Here is a 17,963-nt window from a genome sequence, read left to right on the forward strand (position 1 = left end):
TTGTAGATTTTTTAATGATGGCCATTCTGACCACTGTGAGGTGATACCTCATTGTAGTTTTTTTATTTTTTGCGGTATGTGGGCCTCTCACTGTTGTGGCCTCTCCCGTTGCGGAGCACAGGCTCCGGACGCGCAGGCTCAGCAGCCGTGGCTCATGGGCCTAGCCGCTGTGCGGCATGTGGGATCTTCCTGAACTGGGGCATGAACCCGTGCCCCCTGCATTGGCAAGTGGACTCTCAACCACTGCGCCACCAGGGAAGCCCCATCATTGTAGTTTTAATTTGCATTTCTCCAATAATTAGGTTGAACATCTTTTCATGTACCTCTTGGCCATCTGTATGTCTTCTTTGCTGAAAGGCTATTTAGGTCTTCTGCCCATGTTTTTGATTGAATTTTCTTTTTTGTTATTGAGGTGCGTGACCTGTTTGTATATTGTGGAGATTAATCCCTTGTCAGTTGCTTCATTTGCAAATATTTTCTCGCATTCTGGGGGTTGTCTTTTCGTCTTGTTTATGGTTTGCTTTGCTGTGCAAAAGCTTTTAAGTTTAATTAGGTCCTATTTATTTATTTTTGATTTTATTTTCATTACTTTAGGAGGTAGGTCAAAAAAGATCTTGCTGTAATTTATGTCAAAGAGTGTTTTTCCTATGTTTTCCTCTAAGAGTTATGTCAAAGAGTGTTTTCCTATGTTTTCCTCTAAGAGTTTTGTAGTGTCCGGTCTTACATGTAGATCTTTAATGCATTTTGAGTTTATGTTTGTGTATGGTGTTAGGGAGTGTTCTAATTTCATTCTTTTACATGTAGCTGTCCAGTTTTCCCAGCACCACTAACTGAAGAGACTGTCTTTTCTCCATTGTATATTCTTGCCTCCTCTGTCATAGATTAGGTGACCCTAGGTGCATGGGTTTATCTCTGGGCTTTCCATCATGTTCCATTGATCTATATTTCTGTTTTTGTGCCAGTACCATATTGTGTTCATTACTGTAGCTTTGTAGTATAGTCTGAAGTCAGGGAGCCTGATTTCCTCCATTCTTCCTGCTCTATTTTTCTTAAGATTGCTTTGGCTATTCGGGGTTTTTTGTGCTTCAATACAAATTGTAAAATCTTTTGTTCTAATTCTGTGAAAAATGCCATTGGTAATTTGATAGGGATTATGTTGAGTCTGTAGATTGCTTTGGTAGTACAGTCATTTTCACAATATTGATTTTTCCAATCTAAGAACATGGTATATCTCTCCATCTGTTTGTGTCGTCTTTTATTTCTTTCATCAACATCTTAAAGTTTTCTGCATACAGGTCTTTTGCCTCCTTAGGTAGGTTTATTCCTAGGTATTTTATTCTTTTTGTTGCAATGGAAAATAGGATTGTTTCCTTAATTTCTTTCTGATCTTTCGTTATTAGGGTATAGGGATGCAAGAGATTTCTGTGCATTAATTTTGTATCCAGCAACTTCACCAGATTCACTGATTAGCTGTAGTAGTTTTCTGGTGGCATCTTAGGATTTTCTGTGTATAGTATTATGTCATCTGCAAACACTGACAGTTTTACTTCTTTTCCAATTTGTGTTCCTTTTATTTCTCTTTCTTCTCTGATTGCCGTGGCTAGGATTTCCAATACTATGTTGAATAATAGTGGCAAGAGTGGACACCCTTGTCTTGTTCCTGATCTTTGAGGAAATGCTTTCAGTTTTACACCATTGAGAATGATGTTTGCTGTGGGTTTGTCATATGTGGCCTTTATTATGTTGAGGTAGGTTCCCTCTGTGCCCACTTTCTGGAGAGTTTTTATCATAAATGGGTGTTGGATTTTGTCAAAAGCTTTTTCTGCATCTATTGAGATGATCATATGGTTTTTATCCTTTAATTTGTTAATATGCTGTATCACAAGGATTGTGTTGTGTATACTGAAGAATCTTGCAACCCTGGGATAAATTCCACTTGATTATGGTGTTTGATCTTTTTAATGTGTTGTTGGATTCTGTATGCTAGTACTTTGTTAAGGATTTTTGTGTCTATGTTCATCAGTGATATTGGTCTGTAATTTTATTTTTTTGTGATATCTCTGTCTGGTTTTGGTATCAGGGTGATGGTGGCCTTGTAGAACGTGTTTGGGAGTGTTCCTCCCTCTGCAATTTTTTGGAGGAGATTGAGAAGGATAGATGTTAACTCTTCTCTAAATGTTTGATAGAATTTGCCTGTGAAACCATCTGGTCCTGGAGTTTTGTTTGTTGAAAAATTTTTTTTATCACAGTTTGAATTTCATTATTTGTGATTGGTTTGTTTATATTTTCGAATTCTTCCTGGTTCAGTCTTGGAAAGTTTTACCTTTCCAAGAACTTGTCCATTTCTTCTGGGTTGTCCATTTTATTGGCATGTAGTTGCTTGTGGTAGTCTCTCATGATCCTTTGTATTTCTGCAGTGTCACTTGTAATTTCTCCTTTTTCATTTCTAATTTTATTGATTTGAATCCTCTACCTTTTTTTCTTGATGAGTCTGGCTAAAGGTTTATCAATTTTGTTTATCTTCTCAAAGAACCAACTTTTAGTTTTATTGATCTTTGCTATTGTTTTCTTCATTTCTATTTTATTTATTTCTGTTCTGATCTTTATGATTTCTTTCCTTCTACTAACTTCAGGTTTTCTTTGTTCTTTTTCTAGTTGCTTTAGTTGTAAGGTTAGATTGTTTATTTGAGATTTTTCTTGTTTCTTGAGGTAGGATTGTATTCCTGTAAAACTCTCTCTTAGAACCGCTTTTGCTATGTCCCATAGGTTTTTTTTTTTTTTTTTTGCTGCATTGGGTCTTTGTTGCTGTGTGTGGGCTTTCTCTGGTTGTGGCGTGCGGGCTTCTCATTGCAGTGGCCTCTCTGGTGCGGGGCACGGGCTCCAGGTGCATGGGCTTCAGTAGTTTTGGCACATGGGCTCAGTAGTTGTGGCACGTGGGCTCAGTAGTTGAGGCACGTGAGCTTAGTTGTGGCATGCAAGTTCTAGAGTGCAGGCTCAGTAGCTGTGGTGCACGGGCTTTTGCTCCGAAGCATGTGGGATCTTCCTGGGCCAGGGCTCGAACTCGTGTCCCCTGAATTGGCAGGCGGTTTCTTAATCACTGCGCCACCAGGGAAGCCCATGCATCCCATAGGTTTTGGATTGTCATGTTTTCATTGTCATGTGTTTGTAGGTATTTTTAAATTTTTTCTTTGATTTTTTTCAGTGATCTCTTGGTTATTCAGCAATGTACTGTTTAGCCTCCATGTGTTTCTGTTTTTTACAGTTTTTTTTCTATAATTGGTTTCTAATCTCGTAGCATTGTGGTCAGAAAGGCGGCTTGATACAATCTCAATTTTCTTAAATTTTCCAAGGCTTGATTTGTGACCCAAGATGTGAGCTATTCTAGAGAGCATTCCATGTGCACTTGAGAAGAATGTGTATTCTTCTGCTTTGAGGTGGAATGTCCTGTAAATATCAATTAAGTGTGTCTGGTCTGTTGTGTCATTTAAAGCTTGTGTTTCCTTATTTATTTTCTGTCTGCATGATCTGTCTATTGGTGTAAGTGGGGTGTTAAAGTCCCCCACTATTACTGTGTTACTGTTGATTTCTCCTTTTATGGCTGTTAGCATTTGTCTTATGTATTGAGGTGCTCCTATGTTGGGTGCATAAATATTTATAATTGTTATGTTTCCTTCTTGGATTGATCCCTTGATCATTATGTAGTGTCCTTTCTTTTCTCTTGTAACAGTCTTTATTTTAAAGTCTATTTTGTCTGATATGAGTATTGCTACTCCAGCTTTCTTTTGATTTCCATTTACATGGAATGTCTTTTTTCATCCCCTCACTTTCAGTCTGTATGTGTCCCTAGGTCTCAAGTGGGCCTCTTGTAGACAGCATATATACGGGTCTTGTTTTTGTATCCATTCAGCCAGTCTGTGTCTTTTGGTTGGAGCATTTAATCCATTTACATTCAAGGTGATTTTCGATATGTATGTTCCTGTTACCATTTTCTTAATTGATTTGGGTTTGTTTTTGTGGGTTTTTTCTTCTGTTTCCCACTTAGAGAAGTTCCTTCAGCATTTTTCCTAATGCTCTTTGGTGATGCTGAATTCTCTTAGCTTTTGCTTGTCTGTAAAGCTTTTGATTTCTCTGTCAAATCTGAATGAGATCCTTGCTGCATAGAGTAATCTTGGTTATAGGTTTTTCCCTGTCATCATTTTAAATGTACCCTGCCACTCCCTTCCGGCCTGAAGAGCTTCTGCTGAAAAATCAGCTGATAACCTTATGGGGTTTCCCTCATATGTTGTTTTTTGCTTTTCCCTTGCTGCTTTTAATATTTTTTCTTTGAATTTAACTTTTGTTATTTTGATTAATATGTGTCTTGGCATGTTTCTCCTTGGGTTTATCCTGTATGGGACTCTCTGTGCTTCCTGGACTTGGGAGGCTATTTCCTTTCCCATGTTAGGGAAGTTTTCAACTCTGATCCCTTCAAATATTTTTTCAGACCCTTTCTCTTTCTCTTCTTCAGGGACCCCTATAATTTGAATGTTGGTGCTTTAATATTGTCCCAAAGGTCTCTGAGACTGTCCTTGATTCTTTTCATTCTTTTTTCTCTTTTTTTTTTTAAGATGTTGGGCATAGGAGTTTATTAATTAATTAATTTATTTTTGCTGTGTTGAGTCTTCGTTTCTGTGTGAGGGCTTTCTCTAGTTGTGGCAAGCAGGGGCCACTCTTCATCGCAGTGTGCAGGCCTCTCACTATCGTGGCCTCTCTTGTTGCAGAGCACAGGCTCCAGACGCGCAGGCTCAGTAGTTGTGGCTCACGGGCCTAGTTGCTCCGCGGCATGTGGGATCTTCCCAGACCAGGGCTCGAACCCACGTCCCCTGCGTTAGCAGGCAGATTCTCAACCACTGCGCCACCAGGGAAGCCCCATTCTTTTTTCTTTATTCTGCTCCTTGGCAGTTATTTCCAGCATTCTATCTTCCAGCTCACTTATTCGTTCTCCTGTCTCAGTTATTCTACTATTGATTCCTTCTAGTGTATTTTTCATTTCAGTTATTTGTTGTTCATCACTGTTTGTTCTTTAGTTCTTGTAGGTCTTTGTTAAACATTTCTTGTATTTTCTTGATCCATACCTCCATTCTATTTCTGAGATTTTGGATCATATTTACTATCATTTCTCTGAATTCTGAGGTAGATTGCCTATTTCCTCTTTATTTTTTTTGTTTTGTAGGTTTTTACCTTGCTTCTTCATCTGTAACATATTTTTTGTCATCTCATTTTTTTTGATGGGTGGGGCTGTGTTCTTGTCTTGCTGGTTGTTTGGCCTGAGGTGTCCAGCACTGGAGTTTGCATGCAGTTTGGTGGAGCCGGGTCTTGGTGCTGAGATGATGACCTCCAGGAGAGCTCACACTGATTAATATTCTCTGGGGCCTAAGGTTCTCTGTTAGTCTAGTGTCTTGGACTCAGTGCTCCCACCACAGGGACTCAGGCCCGACCCCCAATCTGGTTGTGCAGTGATTCCTCCCATCCCCTTAGGTGTCCAGGGTCCCCCACTAGCACCCAGTAGGTGCTCTGCAAGGATTGCTCTTTTTTAAAATTATTTATTTATTTATTTAATTTATTTATGGCTGCATTGGGTCCTCATTGCTGCACACAGGCTTTGTTTTAGTTGCTGCGAGTGGGGGCTACTCTTAGTTGCGGTGCATGGGCTTCTTATTGCAGTGGTTTCTCTTGTTGCACAGCACGGGCTCTAGGCGCACGGGCTTCAGTCATTGTGGCTCATGGGCTCTAGAGCCCAGGCTCAGTAGTTGTGGCGCATGGGCTTAGTTGCTCTGCGGCATGTGGGATCTTCCCAGATCAGGGCTCAAACCCATGTCCCCTGCATTGGCAGGAGGATTCTTAACTACTCTGCCACCAGGGAAGCCCCTCGATGCATTCTTGTACTTGTGAGGAGATACGAACTCCATGTCCTCCTACTCTGCCATCTTGACTCTGCCGCCCCCCCCATTAAGTTTTTTTTTTTAACTCTAGTTTTTGTGTTTCTTTAAAAAAAATTAATTTACTTATTTATTTTTGGCTGTGTTGGATCTTCGTTGCTGCAGATGGGCCATCTGTAGTTGCGGTGAGCGGGGGCTACTCTTTGTTGCCATGCACGGGCTTCTCATCGCAGTGGCTTCTCTTGTTGAGAAGCACAGGCTCTAGGCGTGCTGACTTCAGTAGTTGTGGCACGTGGGCTCAGTAGTTGTTGCTCGCGGGCTCTAGAGCGCAGGCTCAGTAGTTGTGACACGTGGGCTCAGTTGCTCCTCAGCATGGAAGAGCAAACCCGTTTCCCCTGCATTGGCAGGCATATTCTTAATCACTGGACAAACCCGTGTCCCCTGCATTGGCAGGTGTATTCTTTTTTTTTAAAGGGAACCCTCTGACAGTTGTTGGGAATGTAAATTGGTGCGGCCACTATGAATTTATTTATTTATCTATCTATTTATTTATTTATTTATTTATGGCTGTGTTGGGTCTTCGTTTCTGTGCGAGGGCTTTCTCTAGTTGTGGCAAGCGGGGGCCACTCTTCATCACGGTGCGCAGGCCTCTCACTGTCGTGGCCTCTTGTTGTGGAGCACAGGCTCCAGACGCACAGGCTCAGTAGTTGTGGCTCACGGGCCCAGTTGCTCCGCGGCATGTGGGATCTTCCCAGACCAGGGCTCGAACCCGTATCCCCTGCATTGGCAGGCAGATTCTGAACCACTGCACCACCTGGGAAGTCCCCCCCCCCCATTGAGTTTTGATGACACTTAGTTCATTCGATTAGTCCTGAAGCCTGGTGATGATGTGTACAGTGAAAGTACTGAAGATTTGGCCAAACAACACATACTTGCTGTAATATTTGACCAGTAAAACAGGTCCCTTGGTTGCTGTGGAGCTCAAGAGGGGTTCATCAGGTAGGGATATTTTTTTCCAGTAAGTTTTAGCTACTGAAGAGGCAATAGTTTGTCTACGTGGGAAAGCTTCAGTCCAGTGGGAAAACATACAAATCATTACCAAGACATATTTGTATCCATGGGGTGAGGATAGCTGAATAAAGTCCCTTTTCCAACTCTAATGGCAATTTAAAGTGTTTGGGGGCAGTGCGGACAGGTTTCCCCGGATTATATGTTGAACAGGTGGGGCTTCTGTAGGGGGTACAGAGATAATTAGAGGGGATCCCATGATTATTTTTTTGGTGGCCTTAACTAAAAGGACAGTAGCAGGAATGACTCTAAGGCAAAAGGGGTATCCTCGTGCCCAGGGTCCAGCTGCCAACTCTAGTACCCTATGGGGTGATGGTGATCCCCATGCTTTTGGGTAAGTAAGTGCTTCTCTCCTTCTCTTGTATGAAGAGGAAAAAGGGAAGTTGATCAACAGTAGGGAGATTTATCAAGCTTTCCTTTAATGTATTAAAAGCTAGATCATTTGATTCATCCAGTTGGCTGTTTTGGTTGCTGCTATCAAGTTCTAGATTTATTGTCTCCTTTTGGCAGAAATGCCAGCATGACATTTTTTCTAAGGAATCTTGGCCCAATAAATGAACAGGGACAGAGGAACTAAAGAGAAAAGGGTAGCTATCTCTTAGCCTAAACCAAAGGAGATAGGTTAACAGACAGGAACCTGGGGAGGTTTATTTTGAGACCCCCCCCCCCACTGAACCATTTTAATCCTCTGAGTCAGGGGCTCTTGAGTAACAGGTTGAGCCCCAAGACTGTAGCTCTGGTGTCAGTGAGGATGGAGGGACTCATTCCCAAGCTGGAGAGTGGTTTCTCTAAGTTGATTGAGGGGAAGGATTGGGGAAAAACCCTGTAATTCCCTGGGAATTGAGGAAGCTGGTTAGAGGATTGAGGGTGCCTGGTGCACTTAAGCTTGTCCCAGTCTTTCCTTCAGTGTCCTGGCTTTTTGCACTAATGGAAAAGACCAGGAGGGTTTGTGTTTCATTTAGGGGCCTCTACTTGGTGGAGTTGAAAATTGAGGATTTTAGTGGTCGGTCTTTTAGTTGAATCATCTGTGGTGCTGGTGAGCTGATTTGCTGAATTAAATAAATCTGGAGTGGAAATAATTTCCCATTCCATCCTGGTCCTTTTAACTGGAAGAGAAAGATCCCTATTCAACCCATTAATGAACATAGAGTTAAAGGCTACCCCAGGGGCCAGCAAAATTGAGTTTGTTTGGGAATAACAGAGAAATTACAATTTGGGACATGCAAACTATGGTAAACTTACAGACATGTCTGGAGAAGGAAGGTCAGGAGTGTTCTTTTTACAGCGGAATGGAGGAAGTTGGGAGGGGCTGTTTTGAATGAAAGTTCATTGGAGGAGAATGAGAATTCAGGGTTGTGGTGGCTTCTCATTGGCTGAGTTGCAGTGGTTTCTCATTGGCTGGGCTGTTGTTGGCGAGGGAGAAGTCTTTCTTCCTGCTGAGGAATGTAGAGTAAGCTGGTATGTGCTTGAGAGCTCTCCCTTCAGGGCTTCCAGTCTTCATTTTGCATGAGGTTTTTCTTTTATTTGTTTTCACAAGTTCTAAGATTATTTCAGGCTGGAGTCCTTAGGTGTCTCTCCCTATAGAGTGGTTCTGATAACTTACAGCTTTGCTAAATCTACCTGTAGCTCTTCTGGGGCTTTTCCCCATTGATATTCAAGATGTTTACGGGTTTGTTTTTTTTGTAAAGTGCGACCAAGGAGAGCATTCCTTTTTAAATTAATCATTAATGGATACATATTCCCCAGTTTTTTTCTGCTTTGAAGAATCTTCTTCATTTTCTCTCTTGATCTGACAACATGTTCAGAACCTTCCTTTAGCTCTTTGAGCATATTTGACAGTTATTTTAAAGTCTTTGTCTAGTAGGTCTGAGTTCTTCAGGTATATCTCCTGTTTCTCCGTATGCCTTGTGATTTTTTTTGTTGAAAACTGGACATGTGAATCTTATATAGTCACCCCCCCTTATGTGCAGGGGATACGTTCCAAGACCCCCAGTGGATGACTGAACCTGCCGATAATACTGAACTTGTATATATACTATGTTTTTTCCTTTACATACACACCTGTGATAAAGTTTAATTTATAAATTAGTCCCAATAAAATATTAACAATAATAATAAAGTGGAGGGCTTCCCTGGTGGCACAGCGGTTGAGAGTCCGCCTGCCGATGCAGGGGACACGGGTTCGTGTCCCGGTCCGGGAAGATCCCACATGCCGCGGAGCGGCTGGGCCCGTGAGCCATGGCCGCTGAGCCTGCGCGTCCGGAGCCTGTGCTCCGCAACGGGAGAGGCCACAACAGTGAGAGGCCCGCGTACTGCAAAAAATAATAATAATAAAGTGGAATTATAATGATATAGTGTAATAAACATGTGAGTGTGGTTTCTCTCACAAAATATCTTATTCTGCTGTGCACATTCTTACGATGATGATGTGCGATGATAAAATGCCTATGTAATGAAATGAGGTGAATGACAGGCAGTGTGACATAGCATTAGGCTACTGTTGACCTTCTGACACTGTGTCAGGAGAAGGATCATCTGCTTTGGGTGATCCTGGATCACTGAACATGACGTTGATGGATAGATGTTGGGAGCAGACGTTCTCGGTTGGGAATACCGGGCAGGTTGGAGCGGGATGGTGTGAGATTTTATCACACTATTCAGAATGGTGTGCAATTTAAAAGTGATGAGTTGCTTATTTCTGGAATTTTCCATTTAATGTTTTCGGGCTGCAGTTGACCGCTGTTAACAAACTGTGCAGAGCCAGACCATGGATAAGGCAGGGGACTACTGTAGTGTGGTACCTCTGGAAATCAGATTCTCCTTCTCAGATTTTTTCTTTTATTGTTTGTTGTCGTCTCTCTGCCAATGATCAGTCTGTGGTGAATGCTTAGACTTTTCTCAGGTCTTTTCTGAGCCTGTCTTTCCCTGGGCAGAGGCAGAGGCTTTCTAAATTCTCCATACATGTGGGGATGGTTCAGGTGGTAATGCGAGCAATGGGGAGCGATGGGGAACGATAGATGAAGCTTCGCTGCTCGCTCGCCGCTCACCTCCTGCTGTGCGGCCTGGTTCCTAAAAGGCCGTGGACCGGTACCGGTCTCTGGCCCAGGGGTTGGGGACCCCTGCTTTAAATCCCCTGGGAACCACTTTAGCCAGTGGGGGGAGTTGGAAGAATGGCCACTCACCTCTGTCTGCTCTTCCTTCTTGATCAGAAGCAACCATCCACAGTCAGGACCTGGGACCCTGGTATTTGGAGGAAAAGGTCTTTATTGCCCACCTTGGCTCCAGCAAGTCAAACTAGAAATGTTTGGGCTGGCTGATGGGGAATGGGTAGCTGCTACTCTGCTAAAGGCTAAAATCCACCACTGTTCATTGCAGTTTACCACTTAAGATTTCCCCTGGACACTACAAGCCTTAAAATAGACTCCTGTGTTCCAAATAGTCACTTTAGGTACTTTCTGCCAGTACAGTTGTTGTCTAAGTGGAGAGATGGCTTCCTGGCGCCTCCTACTGCTCCATATTCCCTGACATCAGTCCTTCCATGTCTTTGATTTTTATCCTTCTTTTTGGAAGCTGTTGTCAACTTTTATCTTCCAGCTCTACTACTAAATGTTTTGAATGTTTTATTTTTGTTGTCATATTTATATTTCCAAGTGCATTTTCTGATTCTCAGCTTACTCCTTTTTAAAAAAAATCATATTCTGTTTGTGTCATGGGTGAAATACTCATTTCTCTGAGGATGCTAATATGGTATCCTTTAGTGCTACCGCTCCCTTCATTATCTTTCCTCTGAGTTGTTTTTACTTGTTTTCTCTCTTTCTCCTGGGAGGCTTTCCTCAAACTTCTGGTGATCTTTGACTAATGTTTAAGAAGAGGGCTCTAAAACACCACTTGGAAGGTGTTTCAGTTACTGTGGCACTGTCCATTAGGAATAGAATGTGAGCCACGTAATAATTTCAGATTTTCTAGTAGCCACTCTAAAAAGGTAAGAGGAGACAGGTGAATAATATAATTTGTTTTACCCAGTATATCCATAATATTATATCAACATATAATCAGTATAAAAAATTATTGGTGAGGTATTTTATATTATTTTTTTGCACTGTCTCCAAAACCCATGTGTATTTTACAGTTGCAGCACATCTTAGTTCATACACTAAATTTTTATTTGAAATACTTGAGCCATATTGAGATTAATAAAACTTAGAGTTGAAAAGTAGATTTACCTAGTTCTTCCAAATGCACTTTGTTGTTAGTCTACATATACCTAAATTTTTCAAGTATCAGAAAATTATTTTCCTTCGATATTTGCATCCACATTTACAAAGTTGTTCATCTTTTTATCGGAAGAATTGACTTGATTTTGAAACAAAAGCATATAGTTTCAAAGCAATATCTGTTTAAATAAATTCAACTCTTCTGTCAACTCTGTTACTACCATTAAATTCAATGATGTATTGCATAAATGGAAACAAAACTAAATTTATCAGTATCAACCATTCTTCACATTTTTCTTGTATTTTGCAGCCAATTTATACAATGCTATTGATTACATTGAAAATTTGCATGTTGACTCATGTTAGAAAAATGTGTAAAGTCATTATTTTTTGTTTATATTATGAAATGTTTCAATTTTAACTAATTTTTCTCACCTGAGTAGGTCACAAGTTTTTCCCACTCTAAGAAGCTTCAAATGTAGCTCACTCATATTCAGTGTGATACTGCCACTTTTTGTCTTTGATTTTCGAATACTTAGCAGTCATTCCTTTCATTTCAAGAAAATCTTGAATTGGAATTCCCAGTACAGGAAATCTTTGTAAAATTCTTTTATGATTCAACCAAGGAGTATCAGTAAAGAACACAAGATCATTAAAAACGTTATTTTCAACAGTTTCATAAACTAGCAGTGATTATATATCATTTGCACACATGTACGGAAGAATTTTAACATCTGTATTCATGTCTGTCTTCTTGGAGTCTGCTTCAGAAAACTGAACAGATATTTTCAATAGTTACCATATAGTGGAACAAAGCAATGAGGGAAATACCATTCTCTTGCTTTAAAACTCCAGTATATCTGTCTTTGGACCTAACACAGCTTCAGTCTTATCTTTATGATAGAAACGAATTTTTTTCTCTAGCTGAAATTTCTTCTTTATCAGGTGGAAAATTGTCAAAAATATCTGTCATGAGTTTGAGTTTTTAGACAATGAATTGACATCTTTATAAATTTCGATGTTCTTTGAGACAGAATGTACTCAAAGTTTTCAGTTGGCAGTGTCTTATATCTTATATTACACACCTAAAGCTAAGTACTTGAAATTTTTCGAATTTTGAACCAATTGATCTTTGATATTACAAGAAATTTCTTGTCTTCTGTGAGCAAAATTAGAAGGTTAATTTTCAATTTTTATGTGTCTTTTTAAGGCTTCCTCATAATTTTCTAACTAGATTACCATAATTAAAATGGTCATTTCTTTTATCATCTCTCCATCGAAGATTCTTGTGTGTGTGTGTGTGTGTGTGTGTGTGTGCGCGCACATGCAAGAATTCAAACCATTTTATAGCTGGCCAAGTATAAGCTTGAAATCCTGTTAAAAATTGTTTAAATTTTTTGTTGGAAATGTAATTCTCATTTCGTAGGACTTATTTCGTGGATTCTTTTTTGACTATTGGGAGAATACTTATCACTAAACTGTTGCTGAAAAAATGAAATAACTATTAGCTGCTGTCTTAAATATTGTCTACTGTATTGAACACTTGTGTACAACAAACAGCCTTCTCATTTTCCTGTGCCTGCAGTGAGTTGCATTTGCTACTCATCATCGAATGTGCACTGTACCCCCTTGCACTCTTTTTTCTTTGCTGTACTCGTTGTGGTACTAGCTTCTGTATTGCACTGAATTCTGCCTCATTAATATGCCTTCATTAAAAATCTAAATATTTTTCCATATTTTTAATCTAGATAATTTTATTATATTACAGTTAAAATAATAAGTGTCTCAATTTATGATTATGGTTTACATATAGGTGTCACTGTAATTTGTGCTGTCTGCATAGGTGTTCTTTAACTTGTACTATCTACATAAAATATCCAAGTAGACACATTGTGATGTTACTTCAGTGCATAGAAAAAAATCATCTGAACTGAATCAGTCTGTTGATACTGACTAGATTGGTGAAGTGTTTATCTGTAATACTAGAAGTCATGCACGTTCCTGTACAAGCATTACAATACAACAGCAACGTCCTGTGCCGTGCAACAGTTAAAGTGAATTGTAGTTCTACCAAAACAATAAAGTTGTGTTTAATGGAAAAATATTTACTCTGCCTCAGTTTTTTAAACCTTGAAATGTGGCACTCTATCCATATTTCCAGTTCTCAGTCGCCTTAAATGGCTACCATATTGAACAGTACAGAGTTGGAGTACGCAGTGAGCCACAGAGAACCCAACAAATCAGAGTGATGTTAACTCAGTAAAAGTTTATTTCCCAGTCAGACTTCCACCTTTTTCTTTCCAACATTTTGTAATCATGCCATCTGGAACATATGGCCTCCAAGGTCCCAGAGGCAAGGAAAGCAAGACCTGGAGCATTATACAATGTTTCTAAGCACTGGCCTGGAAAAGCTTAGAACCTTGGGTCCCATTTTGGTGCAAAGGTGTCCCAGGGCACTGTAGAGAATTCACAAGGGCTTCCTAGGATATTTTAAGTTTTAGGGAAACAGCTCTAATTACTGGACATGGCACCAACTAATACTATTATGTTGCTTGGACCTAACTATTTAGCAAATGGAACTGTCAGGTATTTCTTTTAGCCCAGGGACGCTGTGAGAAAAGGATTGTGCTACTAAGGATGCTATAACCAAGAAAGTTTGGGAACCTCTGGCTTAGAAATCACTTCTACTCTTCATTTGGCCAGACATCAGTCATATGAGCCTCGGCTAACTGCAAGGGAGGCTGAGAAATAGTTTTCCCCTTGTGAGCACATCCACTGCTTCTGCCCCAGTCTGTCCTGATAACCACACCCTTTCCTTCTTCCCACACCACATGTTGTACATACTTTCCCCAAGAGAGACAGTCCGTAGTCTGATTCGATCCATGTTCCCAGCTCAAAGTCCAGGGTCCCTGGGTTGGAAGTTTGAGTCCATGGGAGCATGGACTTAGGTCAATTGGTGGGCTTCACAGAAGGGTGATGGGGGTGTTCACTTAGATTTTGCCTTTGGGACCCTAAATGTCAGTGTCTCTCAGTCCTTGGAGCAGTGTCTACAGTTTTTCTAGGGAAGGACTTAAGCTGCCAGGCGCCATAAGCCTGGCTATTTTTCTGGAACAGGTGGAAGAAAGCTGCATGGTAGTATGGGGTTGGAGTTCACCCGTATACAGAATTCCACTTAATCTGTATTCAGCCTTATGTCCTCCACGGCCAGGGTCCCCAAGTTAAAAGCCTCTCAAGTTCTCTTTCGTGAAAGATGATACCTCAGATTTCTATGGGGGTGAAATTTTCATAGGGTGATGGACAGTCCCTGACCATGAAGGGTGGGAGTGGCATCTGGGGCTTGAACCGCTCTTATGCGTGTTTTCAAGCACTTTCTCTCCTTTGAGTCCCTGATTTCCTCCACCTTGTGAATCATCTGGATCTCATCAGTACCTTTTCGGAAGGCAGTCGTGGCTTTTTCTCCTGGTCAGTAAAATTCTTCCAAACGGTGTATCTCTTCAAATATTATTGTTTGGGCTTACATATGTCTCTTAATTTTTATATCAGGTTTATTGAGATGGAATTTACATAAAATTCACTTTTCAGATTTTGTCAATCTAGTACAATTGACAAAAATGTAAGTAAAGTATATAACATGATGATTTGATATACATTGTGAAATGAGTCCAAACATCCATCGACTCACATATTTACCTTTTTTTATTTTTTTGGCAAGAACATTTAAGTTCTACTCTCTTAGCAAATTCAGCTATACAATATAGTGTTAAAAACTGTAGTCACCATGTTATCCACTAGATCCTCTGACCTTATTCATCTTATAACTCAGTTACACCTTTTGATTAACCACTCCCTATTTTACCCAACCCTGGCAACCACTTTTCTACTTTCTACTCTATGCATTCTTTTTTTTTTTGAGTCCACATGTAAGTGGTACTATACAGTGTTTTTCTCTGATTTATTTCACTTAGCATAATGTTCTCCAGGTTCATCCATGTTGCTGCAAATGACAGAAGTTCCTTCTTTTTTTAAGTCAGAATAATATTCTAGTGTGTGTGTGTGTGTGTGTATATATATATATATATGTACACACACACCCCCACATTTTCTTTACCAATCCATCTGTTGATGGACACTGAGGTAGTTTTGATACCTTGGCTATTGTGAATAATGCTGAAAAAAACTACCTCTTTAAATTTCGCCATTTTACATTCCACCAGGAGTGTATAAGTAAATTGGTAAAATTGTTTCATCTTTTCACCATCACCTGTTATTTTCTTTTTTATTACAACATTCTACAGCTTCCCCTAAATTTTTCTTAAAAAAATTTTTGGGGGAGCTGCAACGCGTGGTTTGTGGGATCTTATTACCCCGACCAGGTATCGAACCCGGGTCCACAGCAGTGAAATCCCACGTCTTAACCACTGGACCGCCAGGGAATTCCCCCCAATTTTTGTTTCTTATCATCTATATTGTTTTGGATTTTCCAGAGAAGAAGGCAGAATTCTTTACTACCTTAAAATTGGAATCCCTGTAGATCTTGCTTAACCTTTTCAGTGGGGCTGATAAAATCTGTCATTGGTGATATCCTGCCTGGTTCTTACCAGGGAATGTCTATGGAATGTTGACCACCACTTTGCTATCAAGATTTCACTGAAAAAGATTTGTACACCTGGGATATACACCAGTTCACAGAACATAGACTAAACGTCTGAGTTGCAGAATAATAGCACATGCCGGCAAAAATCGTATTTTCTTGATGCAGTGAGTTGTATCAAGTCCAGTTAGCTACCTGGCAGCAGTTATGGATTTGCCATAAGCATCAGGCTAAAATATTGTGGCAAAAGTTCTAAATGCATTAATCTGAAATACTGTATTCAAAAGAGCACTGTTTTCTTTAATACTTTATTTCAGAAATGCACAAATTGTGCATAGATTGATAGGTGTAGTTAAAAACTGTCCAAAACTCCAGCAACAACCAATCAAAAATGTAATGGAGGGACTTCCCTGGTGGTGCAGTGGTTAAGAATCTGCCTGCCAATGGAGGGGACACGGGTTCGAGCCCTGGTCTGGGAAGATGCCACATGCTGTGGAGCAACAAAGCCCATGTGCCACAACTACTGAAGCCCACGCGCTCTAGGGCCCATATACTGCAACGAAGGGTAGCCCCCCCCTCGCTGCAACTAGAGAATGCCCGCACGCAGCAAAAAAGACCCAACACAGCCATAAATAAATTAATTAATTAAAAATGTAACGGAAAAAACGAACAGATGAGTCTAGATGTGGAACCATGTTATTAATAGATTGTAAAGGAAAGATGGAATATTCCATAAGTGGGGTATGAAAAAACTAGCTTGTCTCTTGGAAAAAATTACCTATCTTACTGTTGGGCCCAAAATAAATTCTGGAAAGAGATTTAGATGGGCATGGGGGAAACATGAAGATCTTTGTTCTTCCTGTCTCCTCTTAAGGTGAAATATATCAGTGCCCACTTGGGAGGCTTCCCTACAAAGAATGTAACGTGTGATTGTGGATCTTACAGATGTTGGCCTTTCTTTGGCTGTTTATTGTACTTCTTTCTCCCTACAAGTAAGCCAGGAGTCCATAGCACTTTGGTAGCAAGGAAGCTCCTGTCTTGTGGCCTAAATTTTGTACTGGACCTATTTTTCTTCTTTTTAAAAGTTAACTTTATTGACGTATAATTTATATACAATAAGATGCATGCATTTAAATGTACTGTTTAATGAGTTTTGACACATGTCCACCCTTATGCCATCCCCATCCAAACAGAACCTTGAAATCACCCCAGAAAATTCTCTTTTGCCCTTTGCAGTCAATCCCAATCCCCTATTCCCTGCTCCATCACAGATCTAACATAAATGCTAAAAGGGTAAAACTTACAGAATAAAAATATGGGAGAAAAATTTCATGACCTACAGATAGGCAAATATTTCTTAGGTGAACAACTAAAAGCACTTAACCATCAAAGAAAAAATGGTAAGTATTATCAAAATTTAAAATATATCCTCTTGGGAATTCACTGGCAGTCCAGTGGTTAGGACTCTGCACTTTCACTGCCAGGGCATAGGTTCAATCCCTGGTCGAGGAACTAAGATCCAGCAAGCCACACAGGGAGGCCAAAAAAAAAACCAAAACTAATATATATATATTTGTAACATATATATGTGTATATATGTATATAGATACGTACATGCTCTTGACTTCTGGTTTCTGGTCCAGCATGTATTGCGCTTGGGTGTCATCAGTCTGTCCTAACAACAAGAAAAACATTGAGCATAAAAAAATCAACAACTCTTGAGATCCAGCAGAGACCTTAGGTCACGGGGTAAACCACTGCCCCCAGAGTGGGAGAGTCAGACAGATACCGAGAGTCACAAGCTACTGGGGTAGAAGCCTTAGAACAGAACCCACCACGGGACCCAGTGCCGGGGCAGGAACCCTTCACCTGGAGCTGACACGCTGCTGGAGGCTCAAACTTGTGGACAAGTTTGAGAGGTAAAAACACCAGGGGGTGCCCAGCCTTAGGGGTGACCCCACCTTTTCCTGAGTTTTTTCTCATGCATATGTTATTTCCCCCATATGGGAAGGGGACACAGAAGCACAGGGACTTTAATTTTTTTAATTGAATTTGTAATAGTGAATAAATTTGTTCATTAGATTCAGAATTCAAAAAGCACAAAAGTGTAGTTTTTCTCTTATCCCCCATCTTTCAGGCACACCTCAGTTCTTGTTATTACATCTTTCCAGA

General features: G+C 40.3%; 1 protein-coding gene across 2 annotated transcripts in view; it reads right to left on the reverse strand.

The window, feature by feature from the left end:
- Positions 1-9,291: 9,291 nt before the first annotated feature.
- Positions 9,292-17,963, reverse strand: part of PTGR1 (prostaglandin reductase 1) — a 75,212-nt gene continuing 66,540 nt past the window's right edge. Inside the window, exons 9-10 of one of the 2 annotated variants that reach the window (XM_029202878.1) lie at positions 17,406-17,466; positions 9,292-10,226 (exon numbers count right to left, since the gene is read on the reverse strand). The gene's annotated coding sequence lies outside the window, so the exon portion shown is untranslated. Of the gene's footprint in view, positions 10,227-16,923; positions 17,467-17,963 lie in introns of those variants that run through there. The other variant, XR_003790793.1, reaches the window with a different exon arrangement.

This window comes from Monodon monoceros, unplaced genomic scaffold, assembly GCF_005190385.1.
Source record: "Monodon monoceros isolate NGI ecotype Baffin Bay Population unplaced genomic scaffold, NGI_Narwhal_1 Super_Scaffold_5, whole genome shotgun sequence".
Taxonomy (NCBI): Eukaryota; Metazoa; Chordata; class Mammalia; order Artiodactyla; family Monodontidae; genus Monodon; species Monodon monoceros.